Source organism: Aedes aegypti, chromosome 2 (genome assembly GCF_002204515.2).
Source record: "Aedes aegypti strain LVP_AGWG chromosome 2, AaegL5.0 Primary Assembly, whole genome shotgun sequence".
Classification (NCBI taxonomy): domain Eukaryota; kingdom Metazoa; phylum Arthropoda; class Insecta; order Diptera; family Culicidae; genus Aedes; species Aedes aegypti.
This window is the reverse complement of record NC_035108.1, coordinates 272705175-272717511: the sequence shown is the minus strand read 5'-3', so window position 1 is coordinate 272717511 and position 12337 is coordinate 272705175. Positions and strand designations below refer to the sequence as shown.

Below are 12337 nucleotides of genomic sequence, written 5' to 3'. Positions count from 1 at the left end.
TAAGTTTTGATTTGATTTGAGCTAGAAATCTTAAAAAGAAACTCTTGCCCCACTCGAACTTTTGCCCCACTTTACTCTAACGACAACCGCCACTGCTTGGTCCATTGATGCTTTGATGCAAGCAATGACGAGAAACTCCACCCTCGCACACAGTTAGGGGCTGTGCTTACGATTGGTAAACGATGACCGGCAGCCATAATACCCACGTCCGTACATTTTACTGACTTTTGCGCACTAGTACCTAGAAGCTACTCAACGCCATCATCGTATAGCCCAGCACTAGTGCCGCAAAGTACCGTCAAATGGGGTAACTTGCAATGCATGGTCACTATACCAAATTTATGTTTTTTATGCAATGTTAAGTAGATTTTTGTGGACTTTTCGTATTAGTAGTTCTGCCTATGAACAGTTCGGATTCCAACATGGACATTCGACCACTCATCAACTTTTACGTGTAACCAAGTTGAACTGAATTTCGGCAAAATATTGTACACGTGGTGATCAATTGCTTATAATTTATTTAAAAATTCTGGACACTCGTGTTTAGAGCTTCAAAAATTGAAAAGTGTTGCATGTTACCCCGTTTGACGGTATGGCAACTCAAGAAGCAATAAATTTGACCAAAAAAAAACAAACCAAAAATTGCAACAAGTAGAAGTTGTAGGTGCCGCAAAAAATGGGAACGGATGGGATCCGTCTGCAGAAAGTTACGCAAGTTGACGCAGCTTCTCCAACTGGACCAGACCTCTCGCCAGGTTACAACAAAAAATGGGAAGCAAAACAATCTTATTTTGCAACTCGATATCCGTCTTTCGAAGGACAGGTCTTCATATTTGCCTTTGGTTTGCATATTCTACCGGGTGGATGAGTCAGCCTCATCGGTCTCACGCTGCACACAATCTACCGGAGAATCAAGCTCAAGATGATTCATGCTACACAGGCAGATGTCATTGCCGCAACTAAATCACGACCTCTGGAAATCGCTCGTTCGCAAAGGGAACTGAAATCAACCGACGAATGAGGAACTCTATGGGGCCAAATTGGTTGGTCACGGTGGTTGAATTGGAATTGAAACTTGATTGGGGCCAAGCTACCTTCTTGGAAGGCGTGACTGAGGCTTAGAATGGATAGGACATAAAATAGTGTATGGGGGCAGAACGTATAATTTAGGGAAACGGAGTGTCCTTGTGCAGCACTGTTGCTGTTATAAAAATAGAAGCAAAAAATGCAAAGCTGTGTAGATTCGTCATGACACAAAACAAAATTTAGATAAGTCAACCCAAATCAAATATGGTTGGTTGGTTTGACTTTATTAACGAGATTTTTAGCCCTGGGCTAGTTCATCTCGGGACCAACGGCTTTACTTCCCTTCCGAAGGAAGTCGTCACTATAACTTTTTACGTCATAAGTGACTATGTCGGGGATGGGATTCGATCCCAGGTCCTCGGCGTGAGAGGCGAGTGTTCTAACCACTACACCAGGTCCGTCCCCCCCAAATCAAATATTATAAATTACTCCAATATGTTTGCCAACATTTGATAGTGTGTGTACAGAAAGGGCAGTTCAAATCGCAAAAAAAATGAATCTCAGCTCCCACACCACGACGGATTCTAGACCTCTCTAGTATACTTAGCTTAACAAATAGGGTTGCTAGTAATTCTCACTTATTTTTTGCAATGTTATCCTGGACCGATTAAGGGTTTTTGGAGCAATTCGACCCCTCTACTTATGTTACGCGTTTTAAACACACAAATCTTTGGATTTTTCAGTCAAATTGGCATTTGAAATACTGTTATTTTTATTCATATTATGGACTCCACCTGTGCCCATCATAGGAATATTAACGTAACTTGACGTTTTCTATTACGCACTCTACATTTGAAGCATCAAAGTACCGCTCTTCACTTATTTTAGGGTTGTTAAATCCATTGCCGTTTCAAAAATATCATAGGTCGCCTAGTTATTGAGATATTGTTTGTTAAAAGCGCAAATTTGGCGATTTCAGCCAACTTGTATAAAAGTTTACCAGCTTGTATGATGATTTATTTGCTTAATCTGCCACAGAAATAAAACTTCATGTGTTGAACAATACTTATCATCAAAGATGTTCAAAACTTATATTTTGATGTCTTAAAATAGTATTCTATCTATATAAATAAAAATGGAGTGGTATGTAACGAAACGGCTTCCGAACGGGTCAACCGATTTGAATGATTATTTTTCCGTTTTTGTTCGTCAAGTGTTCCGACGTGTTTGTGTGTATAAAAATCCCAGGATATTCACCGGGAAAGTCGAAAAAACGAACGCGAACGTAACTGTCATTTTGTATGGGATGATCCATAGCGGTTTTCAACAGCCTACTTGATGGCAAGACGAAGTTTGCCGGGCCCACTAGTTTTGATATAAAAGAGAAATGAAATATTTTGTATGGAAACTGCCACCATGTTGAAAAATTCAAAACAAATTTTCAATTAAATCGTGCAATTTAAACTAAATTATATCTTGAATGGAAAGATGAATCCTTTTTTGCATGCTTGATATTAGATCACTAAAAAAAAGTTTCATAATTCATAATTTAAATTTAATGTAAACATAAAATATCCAATGTTTTACGCAACTTTGGCGACCTATAGCTCAAAATGGTGACGTGCTGGAACATATCTGAGAACGATGTCAGATTCAGCAATCCAAAATTTACTAGAGACACATAATTTGATCCTCGAGACACGCACGCAAAAATGTATTTTTGTTACGCTGTGTCATGGATCTACCTGGAATTGCTGATTATGGCTTCTTTTGGGTGTTTTCATTTTTTATAAAATTGTTCAAATAACTGTTTCTTGGCATTATAGATCAAATAGTTTCGCTAGAACTGCTGTCAAGGAATAGAAGTGAAATTCTCCAGGGGGATATTTCTATGCAAACCAGTGTTTTGTAAGTGGATTTGTCATTTTTCTTTTTTACGCTTTTTGTACAATAGGATTGTTAACTTTCGCAACAACACAAAAAAAAATAACTCAAAACAGATTAAACTGTACGGAAAATATCTTTATAAATGCAAAAGTAATATGGCTCGCGTTATTTACATTTTATTATCTTTATTCTGATTCTGATCTAGGCTTCCTCACCAAAATAAACCAGGAGATTACAAACACGGAATGGCATTTACAACATCCTTATAGTATCTGCTAAATGACTCGACATGGCTCTTTCACTTGAGTTTTTCGACAGTTTTCACTTTATGTGACTGGATTACTATGGGAGCCGACGGGTGAAATTTGAAATATGCATGTTTACTTTGGTCGACAGTGACTACTAGTGAGTCGTATAATTCTGTTCGATTCACAAAATAGACCCCAGAAAACTAGAATTTTCTTGACATACTGCGGTATTTACTCATAATCAAAAATGTTATTATTATTTTTAAAAATTGAGCTTTAGGACCCTATTTTATAAGTTTAGTCGACCAAAATGACTCGACTGGCGTCACTGTCGATTAAAAAATACACTGGACAAGGCTATATCACTCGAGTTTCTCGACAGTTGTCAACTGTCAGGATTACTATGATAGTCAACGTGTGACTTCTGAAATATCTTTGCTTACTTTGATCGACAGTGGCTACAGACGAGTTACATGAATTTGCTCGATTTATAAAATAGACCCCTTAATTTCCAAACAAAAGTTCAACATAGGAAGCATCTAATCATACTTTTAATTGATTCATTTCAGGTAAGCGCTCTATCATCATGACGACATGGCCATTTGAATAATAGTAAGTGCAGTAAATAATGCTTAGCAGACATTAAAAACTTTCTTTCCGTCGAAAACCGACTGAACAAAAAATTATACTTGTGAGAATTGAAAACAATTGAAAGTTTTCTTTGTTTTCTGATCATGAAAACCGGCAAGGACTCTCAGTAAGCGATAATTGTTATAAATCTATCTATCTATCTATATAAATAAAAATGGAATGGTGTTTGTATGTCACGAAATGGCTCACGAACGAGTCAACGGATCTGAATGATTCTTACTCAGTTTTGTTCGTCAAGGGTTCCGACGCGTTTGTGTGTATAAAAATCCCAGGATATTCACCGGGAAAGTTGAAAAAACAAGCGCGAACGAAACTGTCATTTTATATGGGACGATCAAAAGCGTTTTTCAACAGCCTACTTGATGGCAAGACGAAGTTTGCCGGGACCACTAGTGATTTTATAAATATGAAAGACAATTTTTTACATCCTCAGCAAGATGCTTTCAGAAAGTAGCTTATCGTTCTTGGTTAATATATTTAATACATTTTTACAGTTAACATCTGATGGATAAAAAAGGGGACAAAAATCCTCCCTAAGCTTCTTGCTATCCTACAATCTGCTTGCTTTCCTCATCAGTAAATTCTTGTAAAACTTGTTTTAAACAGAATGGCGTTTCACTTAAACGAATGTTTATTTTTTCCCAATGAACAATTTTTACATTGAACGAATTTCCAACAAATCTGAAGGCTATACTACTGGTCATGAAGGTTTAATTGTAAAATTCAAAAATCGTGATTTTTTCAACAATTTATGTTAGAATAATTCAAAATTATCTGTCAGATTGTACACTTCAGATTATATATCAGAAGTGCAAGCTTGACAGACTTCCTAAAGCAGCAACATTTTCTTTACCAATATTGTACAATATTTGACATAAGATAAACCAAAATGCTTTGCTTTCGATGACACTGGCCTCTTCGCCAAAGAACGAATTCTCCTTCAGAAATTTGGATAGTTTTTTTCATGCTTAACACCGAAGCACTGGAATCAAAAAAGTTGTGCGAGCCCCGGGATCATAAATATCAAAATGTAATTTCGGCTATATCTAAGCGCTGGCTCAACCGATATTCAAAATTCTTTCACGGTTCTCATGTCCAAATCCTTGTGAGCCCAGATAGCCGTAGCGGTAAACGCGCAGCTATTCAGCATGACCATGCTGAGGGTCGTGAGTTCGAATCCCACTGGTCGAGGATCTTTTCGTAAAGGATATTTTCTCGATTCCCAGGGCATAGAGTATCTTCGTACCTGCCACACGATATACACATGCAAAAATGGTCAATCGGCAAAGAAAGCTCTCAGTTAATAACTGTGGAAGTGCTCATGAGAACTCTAATCTGAGAAGCAGGCTTTGTCCCAGTTGGGACGTAACGCCAAAAGGAAGGAAGGAATGTTCAAATCCTCTTTTGTGGAGTTAAAAAAAAAGTTCCTAGGGGTGTTCAAATTTCCCCTAGAGCAATTTAACCAATACAAAAATTTTGTTATCTGAAACTGCATGAGAATCAGGTCAAATCTCACCAAAAATAGCTATCTTAATAATGATTCGAATAATTGTGAGTAATAAGAAAAATAATATCCGTAATAAAAAAAATTGAGCATCCCCGACGAGGCAAATTTGAATAGGTCGCTTATTTCGATAGCTTAAATCTCTAGTACTTTGAATATGCATGCAAGAGGCTTGATCTCTTCAACGAAGTATTTTGGAATAAGTTGCACTACACTTTTATCGCTTGGTTTTGATCTAGATAACTTGTAACTGATCTAGATTAGTTTTATCTTTTAATATAAACGTCTTAATTGAAAACTTCCTTCTGCAATGTGACATTTTTGAAGTTTTATCGATATGAATTTTTTTGTATAAGAGCAGCGAACATGTTTGAGCAGGAATATAAATTTTTGATCGCACTTAAAATTTATTTAACTGAAAAGAACTACCTTTTTAAACTGCTTGCCTTTGAACCAAAGTTGAAAACAATGGTATGTCGTTTTTTTCAACATTTATTTGATTGTAGTAGTCAAGAGAATATTTTTGTGTAGTTATTAAAAAACGAGATTAAACTCGAAATTTAATTTAATTAAAAAAAAACTTCAAGAAATCTTTTTTTTAACCTGTTTGCATATAAATAAAATTTAAAAGTGAAAACATCTAGTTTTTTTTGGAATATATTATGAGTTCAGTCAGCACGTTTGAGCATAACCATAAATTTTGGAATACACTCAAATTTGCTTATATTAAAAAATCAAGTGAGTATGTTTGGGCAGAAATGCTAATTTTTGGATACACTAAAAAATGCTTATTTGTTTCAATTATGTGCCTTTAAAACGAGTATCTATCCCCCAAAAGTTTTTAATGACATAAATTTTATTGAACAAGAACAGTGCCTATGTTTGAGAAGAAAGAGAAATTTTAAATCAGACTGAAAACTACTTTAACTTAAAAAATCGCAAAACAGAGGTTTTGAACCTGTTTGCCTGCAAATGTGAATTAAATTTATAGTTGAAACCCAGTGAACATTTTAAGATAAAATATACATGTTTGATTACTCTCAAAATTTCAACAACTGAAAAAATTAGGAACACATATTTGTTGTCCAAACATGTTCACTGGACACGTGCAATCCAGTTTATGCTGAAAAACCAACATGTCTTTGCTTTAAAATTACAGGCAAACAGGTTGAAAATAGGATTTCTTGATGTGTGTTGATCAAAATGCATTTTGAGTGTAATTGAAATTTCTATTTCTACTCAAAACTGTTCTCTATACCACTCCAATAAAATCAATGTCGAAAAACTACATGTCAGTGCTTTGAATGTTGGCTAATAGGCAAACAGGTAAGAAAAAAATATATATTTCTTAGTTCTTTTCAGTAATTTAAATGTTGAACCAAGTAACCACCAGCCCGCCAGTTCGCCTTTTTTGGGTTTATAGGACTAGTTTACGACTAATATAGGGCATGTCAGCACTAATTAGCACGCAGGGTGATTAAAAGTGCCAGTAGGTAACTTGTGGAAAGTATTCATGAATTTATATTTCTGGTCAAACGTGATCTCTGCAATTCAATGAGCAAAATTATTTCCAAAAATAACTTCAAAAATGTCTCATTGATCAACATGACAGAATGAACTTTTAAACCAGGACGCTGCTTTCAAGAAATAAAACTTATGTAGATCAGTTATATGTCATTAAGATCAAATCCAAAGAGATGAATATGTAGGGAAAGTGTACCAGTTATGGCCATAGTGGTTCCCTATTTGGCCATATGTGTAATTTCGAAAACCAGCAAATTTTTAATATTTTTGAATGTTTCAACATCAAGATACATCCTTTATCTTACTCCTAAAACACACAAAATTTTTCAAAATGTGAATAAATTCAAGTTATCATGTATGGCGAAATAGGGAACCACTATGGCCATAACTGGTACACCTACCCTAGTTCAATTTTATTCAAAATACTTTGTAGAAGATTCAAAACCTCTAGTATACATATCCAGAGCACTGAAGGTTTTAGCATACGAAATCCCCAATCTACACAAATCTGCCTCGTTAGGGATGCCCGAAATATTTTGTTTGCTTTACATGCATTATTCGTCAAGTTATCTAGGGTCATTCGGGTTTAAAAAACCTTCAATTATAACATTTGCGGGAAACGATTTTCATACCAATTCAGTGCACGAAAAAAAATGTATTGGTTTATTTGCTCTATGTGGAAATTTGAAAACTCCTAGGAACATTTTTTTCCTACCGTGCCAAACTATGAAATATGGATATGAGATACGTGAAAGAGTTTTGAAAATCTGTTGAACCATGGTTGAGATATGGCTGATTGAAATTTAAGGCACAACTGATATTGGATCTCGGATTCCTAGTATTAATGCTTCCAAAAACCAACTTATAATATTCCCACATAATACAAAAGTTCTCTATATGAAACCTTCAAGTAAAAAGAAAGTTCTACAAGAGATTCCAAATAAAATTTTGAAGTCTGCTACAGTAGGGTTAATAAGGGGTAAGATGGGTTCGGTGGCAAGATAGATCTGAGGGATTCCACGGAGGCATGCAAGTCGATTCTGATCGACCATTTCAAAAATATCTGAAACTTTGCACAGTTTTTCAGTTCCATCTAAATCGTCATTTTCCGATATCAAATCTTCAAGTTGAGTCACGACTAACTTTTCAAAAGGGTGTATGTGAAAATGGTTCAAAAATATTCAAAAAGCTGCACAACAAAAACGGTTCGTTCGATTGTTAGACAACTAAAGAAACAAAGTTAGACAACTAAATAAAGATTCCAAAAAAAATACACACATTAAAAAATTATTTTTTTTGCGTTAAAAAACATCATTTTTGTCACAAAAACTCAAATATCTCAAAACCCTATCGGAATACCAACGTAATTTTTTGAGGGAAAACGGTCCATTATATTAGCTATCTACCATAAAAATTTGGTGATGGTAAACCAATAAACAAAAAAGTTATGACATTTCAAATATTTCACAAATTTGACACTTAGTGAAATTTTTTTTTTTTTTTCATTGTAAATTTTTTTTAGGACCGCAGTTTGTTGCTGAATTTTTTGTTAAGGGTACCATATGAGGTTAACAAGTTGTTTTCATGATATTTTATTTAATTATTCATAACTATTATAGCATCTATTAGAAAGTTAGACGCGATCCAGTGTTGTGATCTAAATTCTTCATAGTGTCATATTTTTTATTGTACGTAACTGAAGAAATAGTGTTGAAACCTTTTGATAAAAGAAACCTATAAGAAATCTAATATTGAAGACAAAAGCTACAAAAAAAGTTTTCTATACAGGTATACGACTAGTTTACCTGCAAAAAGTTTACCTCGTAGAGAACAAGGCGGGTCTATACTCAGGTGATCTAGTATACGTAAAGCAGGTCGGTTTTCTCTGCGCTGGTTTTCTCCACAAAGTTAAAATCTGATTACACCTGGGTATAGACCCGCCTTGGTAGAGAATAGACTTTGTTAATCATATTTGGGAGAAAGCGAGTAACTTCAACAACATCAAAAACATGATAGGTACATACCATGAACATACTCACGAAAAAGCTAAAAATATACTACCACTATGGTTATAAAAGATTTACTTGTAAAATTTTTCTTCAGTCAAGCAAACGACACCAAACTAATCAGTAAAAACTTAAAAGTAATTTTGTTTATTAAAATCTAACGAGCAACATGAGTAGTCGCTTTCTCAACTGTTGCAGGCCGTTTGCAGAAAAAAAGTGTTCGAAAGAGCTACGAAATCTCACCGAAAGCACCATAGATAAACTGAAAGCGGCTGGTTATGCTCCAATGTCTACATTGAATACAAATTTACGCATTTGTACGTCCTGCCGTTTAAACGTTGACAAACGGGCAATCTGTACATCATCGGTGGATCAGGTTGCAGGAAGTTCGAAAACAACAACAACTGAGGAATTACTAGATGCACCGACAACAACTGAGGAGTTACCAGAAGTACCAAGTGCAGATAGTCTTGCCACGGTACCATCAGCGACATCTGTTTCAACAAATCAATCAGAAGATGAGTGCATCCAGAAGGTCAACATCGAACGCTTCAACGAAGGGATAGCTGGAATAAAAGTGACTCCGTTTAAATGGACGAAGATGGGTTACGTCAATTATCCCGAGAAAAAATACCGTGAAATCAACGAAGCTGTACGAAGAAACCTCTTCAAATTAGGACCTGAGGATGTGGAAAATACAGACTACGATGAGGTAATTATGAATATGAAGGAAAGGTTCTCGAATCTAGCCACGACAAGGAAAGAAAAATTATTGATTTTGTCGATGCTGCCAAGCTCGTGGTCTATTCAAGACGCCATTGATGAGTTCAAAACCAATAGAAATACAGCAAAAGAGGCAAAACAATTCAAATATAACTGAACGAACTGAACGAAAACGATCCAAGGAACCCAAAAATTTCAATGTTTCATTCCATTATCAGAAAATAAAATTAAAGCAAAACTATACTCGAACTGTACTGATAATGATGCAAAAGTGTTCGATATTGTAAAAAAAATTGAATAACAATAAATAAATAAATAAGTATTAATAAAATTTTTTCATGATCTCATAACGCATACTCAAATCCAAAACTTTTAAAGTTTATATATAACATTTAGAAACTCATCGATCATACTCTAAAAAAAAATATCCTAGTAAAAAAAAAAATATTTTCGTGTAATCTGTTAATTCATTTTAATGTATACATATATACATATACATATAATATTTATACATATACATAATATTTGTACATATAATATACATAATACTAATGAATACATGAAAACGACTTGTTTAATTCACGCAAGGCCCTTAACAATAAAATCAGCAACAAACTGCGGTTCCCGTAATAATTTACACCGAAAAAAAAAATTTTTTTTCTACTAAATGTGAAAATTGTGACATGTTTGAAATGTCATAACTTTTTTGTTTATTGGTTTACCATCACCAAATTTTTATGGTAGATAGCTAATATAAATTTTTTTTTTTTACTGTGTGTATTTTTTTTTGGAATCTTTATTTAGTTGTCTAATTTTATTTCTTTAGTTGTCTAACAATCGAACGAACCGTTTTTGCTATGCAGCTTTTTGAATATTTTTGAACCATTTTCACATACACCCTTTTGAAAAGTTAGTCGTGACTCAACTTGAAGATTTGATATCGGAAAATGACGATTTAGATGGAACTGGAAAACTGTGCAAAGTTTCAGCTCAATAGAAAAAAATGAATTAAAAAATTTACCAAATTTTGGTGTTGTTGCTTGGAATCACTCATCTGTGTCATTTTTGAAATGCAGTTCATATTTTTTGGTGACATGGAAAATTTTATTAGATGACAAACGTGTAGCCACTTGCGGTATACCTGTTGGATTTAGCGTTTATTACGTTTTTTGATTATAACAATTAATAATGATACACATATACAATCGACATAATATTGAAAAAGGGGAAACATAAGTCACCTTGTGTATTGAAACCATTTGTGTAATATATATTTTTGCAATGTTTTTCTGATGAAAGATCATTATGTAATTTTATATTAGTGATATATAACTAAAGCAATTTGGATGCTAAACATTTATGTAAGTTCTTAGGATTTTTAAGATTAAAACATAGATGTTTTCAAGAAGATATATGGCCATCGTTATAAAAAGTCTACTAAATAATCTTTTCGTTAGTTTGCTGTTTTCATTTAGTCAATATGTATGTAAAGGTGAAGCGTGAGTAGAAAAAATATTGAGTGTATTGCATATTTGTTTTAAGAAAAAATGAATTTATCCAAGTTTGAGGCATTTTGCCCCAAGGCTTGAAAATATAGTTTAAGCACATGTTCTAGAAACTGCCGGACAATAAATGGGTATCGAATTTTATGACTTTTAATTCCCTTATTATCAAAGTTAATTGTGTGGAAGATCCCGGGAAGAAAAAAAGGTCAATACAATTTGAATATGGGAAGATATGTGACTCATATTGCCCCTTCTTACTCTACTAATGAATTACATGGAATATCCAATGTTGAAACACTAGACAAAATGTCGAATAAAATTATGAATTATTCTAGAGATAAATTGTTGCAATCCTCTGCTACCATGATATTTGCTTTATATATTTGAGTTAAGTTTATTATAACTTATTTTTCTGCCTGATCTGCTATGGCAAATGAAATGCAATATGTTGTTTACAAAATGTTAATAATACCTTTAGCTTTTCGAAAATAAGATGATAGAGCTGCTTAACACAGAACACTTAGATATGAGAATGTGATGTTTGAAATGATAGTTATAGAAGAATAAAGCTAATGCAACAAAGTTGCTCCTACTTTGAGATTTCCTGACAATAAACAGATTGTCTAGCCATTCCCTTTTGTTACATCCGCATTCTGGATCGTTGCAGTACGACTCCATCACAAGCAACGGAGTAAACCTACCATCCCTTGCATGTATCTTATAAACGAATTAGCACCAAAGGCTCCAAGTGCAGCAAAAAGCCCGAACAAAAAGGGAAAGTTTGTGCAAATTTATGCCGACGTTTCCATCGATTCAACTGTGCATTTCACGTCACAGGGCACACGGTCTCGCAGCGGAACCCATAGGTAACCAACTAACAGGCATTGTCCCCTCCCTCATCAAGGAAAGACATCAAGACATTGCGACGTGGGCTCTGCATCCTCCCATTCAGACTGATTCAGCCAAGCGCGTCAACTGTCGGCGGCGGACGCAACTCACCTATGCACTATGGGCGATCAGGTGGCCAAAAATGAAAAAAATATCTTTATCTAAATAAAAAAAAATAGTTTTTCTCGGAACTCAGTTTTGAAAACGAAACTTCAAACTTTCAACACAAAATAAAACATAAGACAGTAGGAATATTTTTGCCGCAAGACTAAAAGGAAACTGCACATAGTGCTATGGCTGCAACGAGTTTGATCTTAACGTAAAAGGCGACCTGCAGTGGCGAAGCTTCAAAAGGGCACCCCTGCGTATGGCGAA

General features: G+C 34.6%; 1 protein-coding gene across 2 annotated transcripts in view; it reads left to right on the top strand.

Moving 5' to 3' along the window:
* Positions 1-12337, top strand: part of LOC5569682 (cGMP-dependent protein kinase, isozyme 2 forms cD4/T1/T3A/T3B) — a 360786-nt gene that overhangs the window by 244070 nt on the left and 104379 nt on the right. The gene's annotated exons all lie outside the window — the stretch shown is intronic.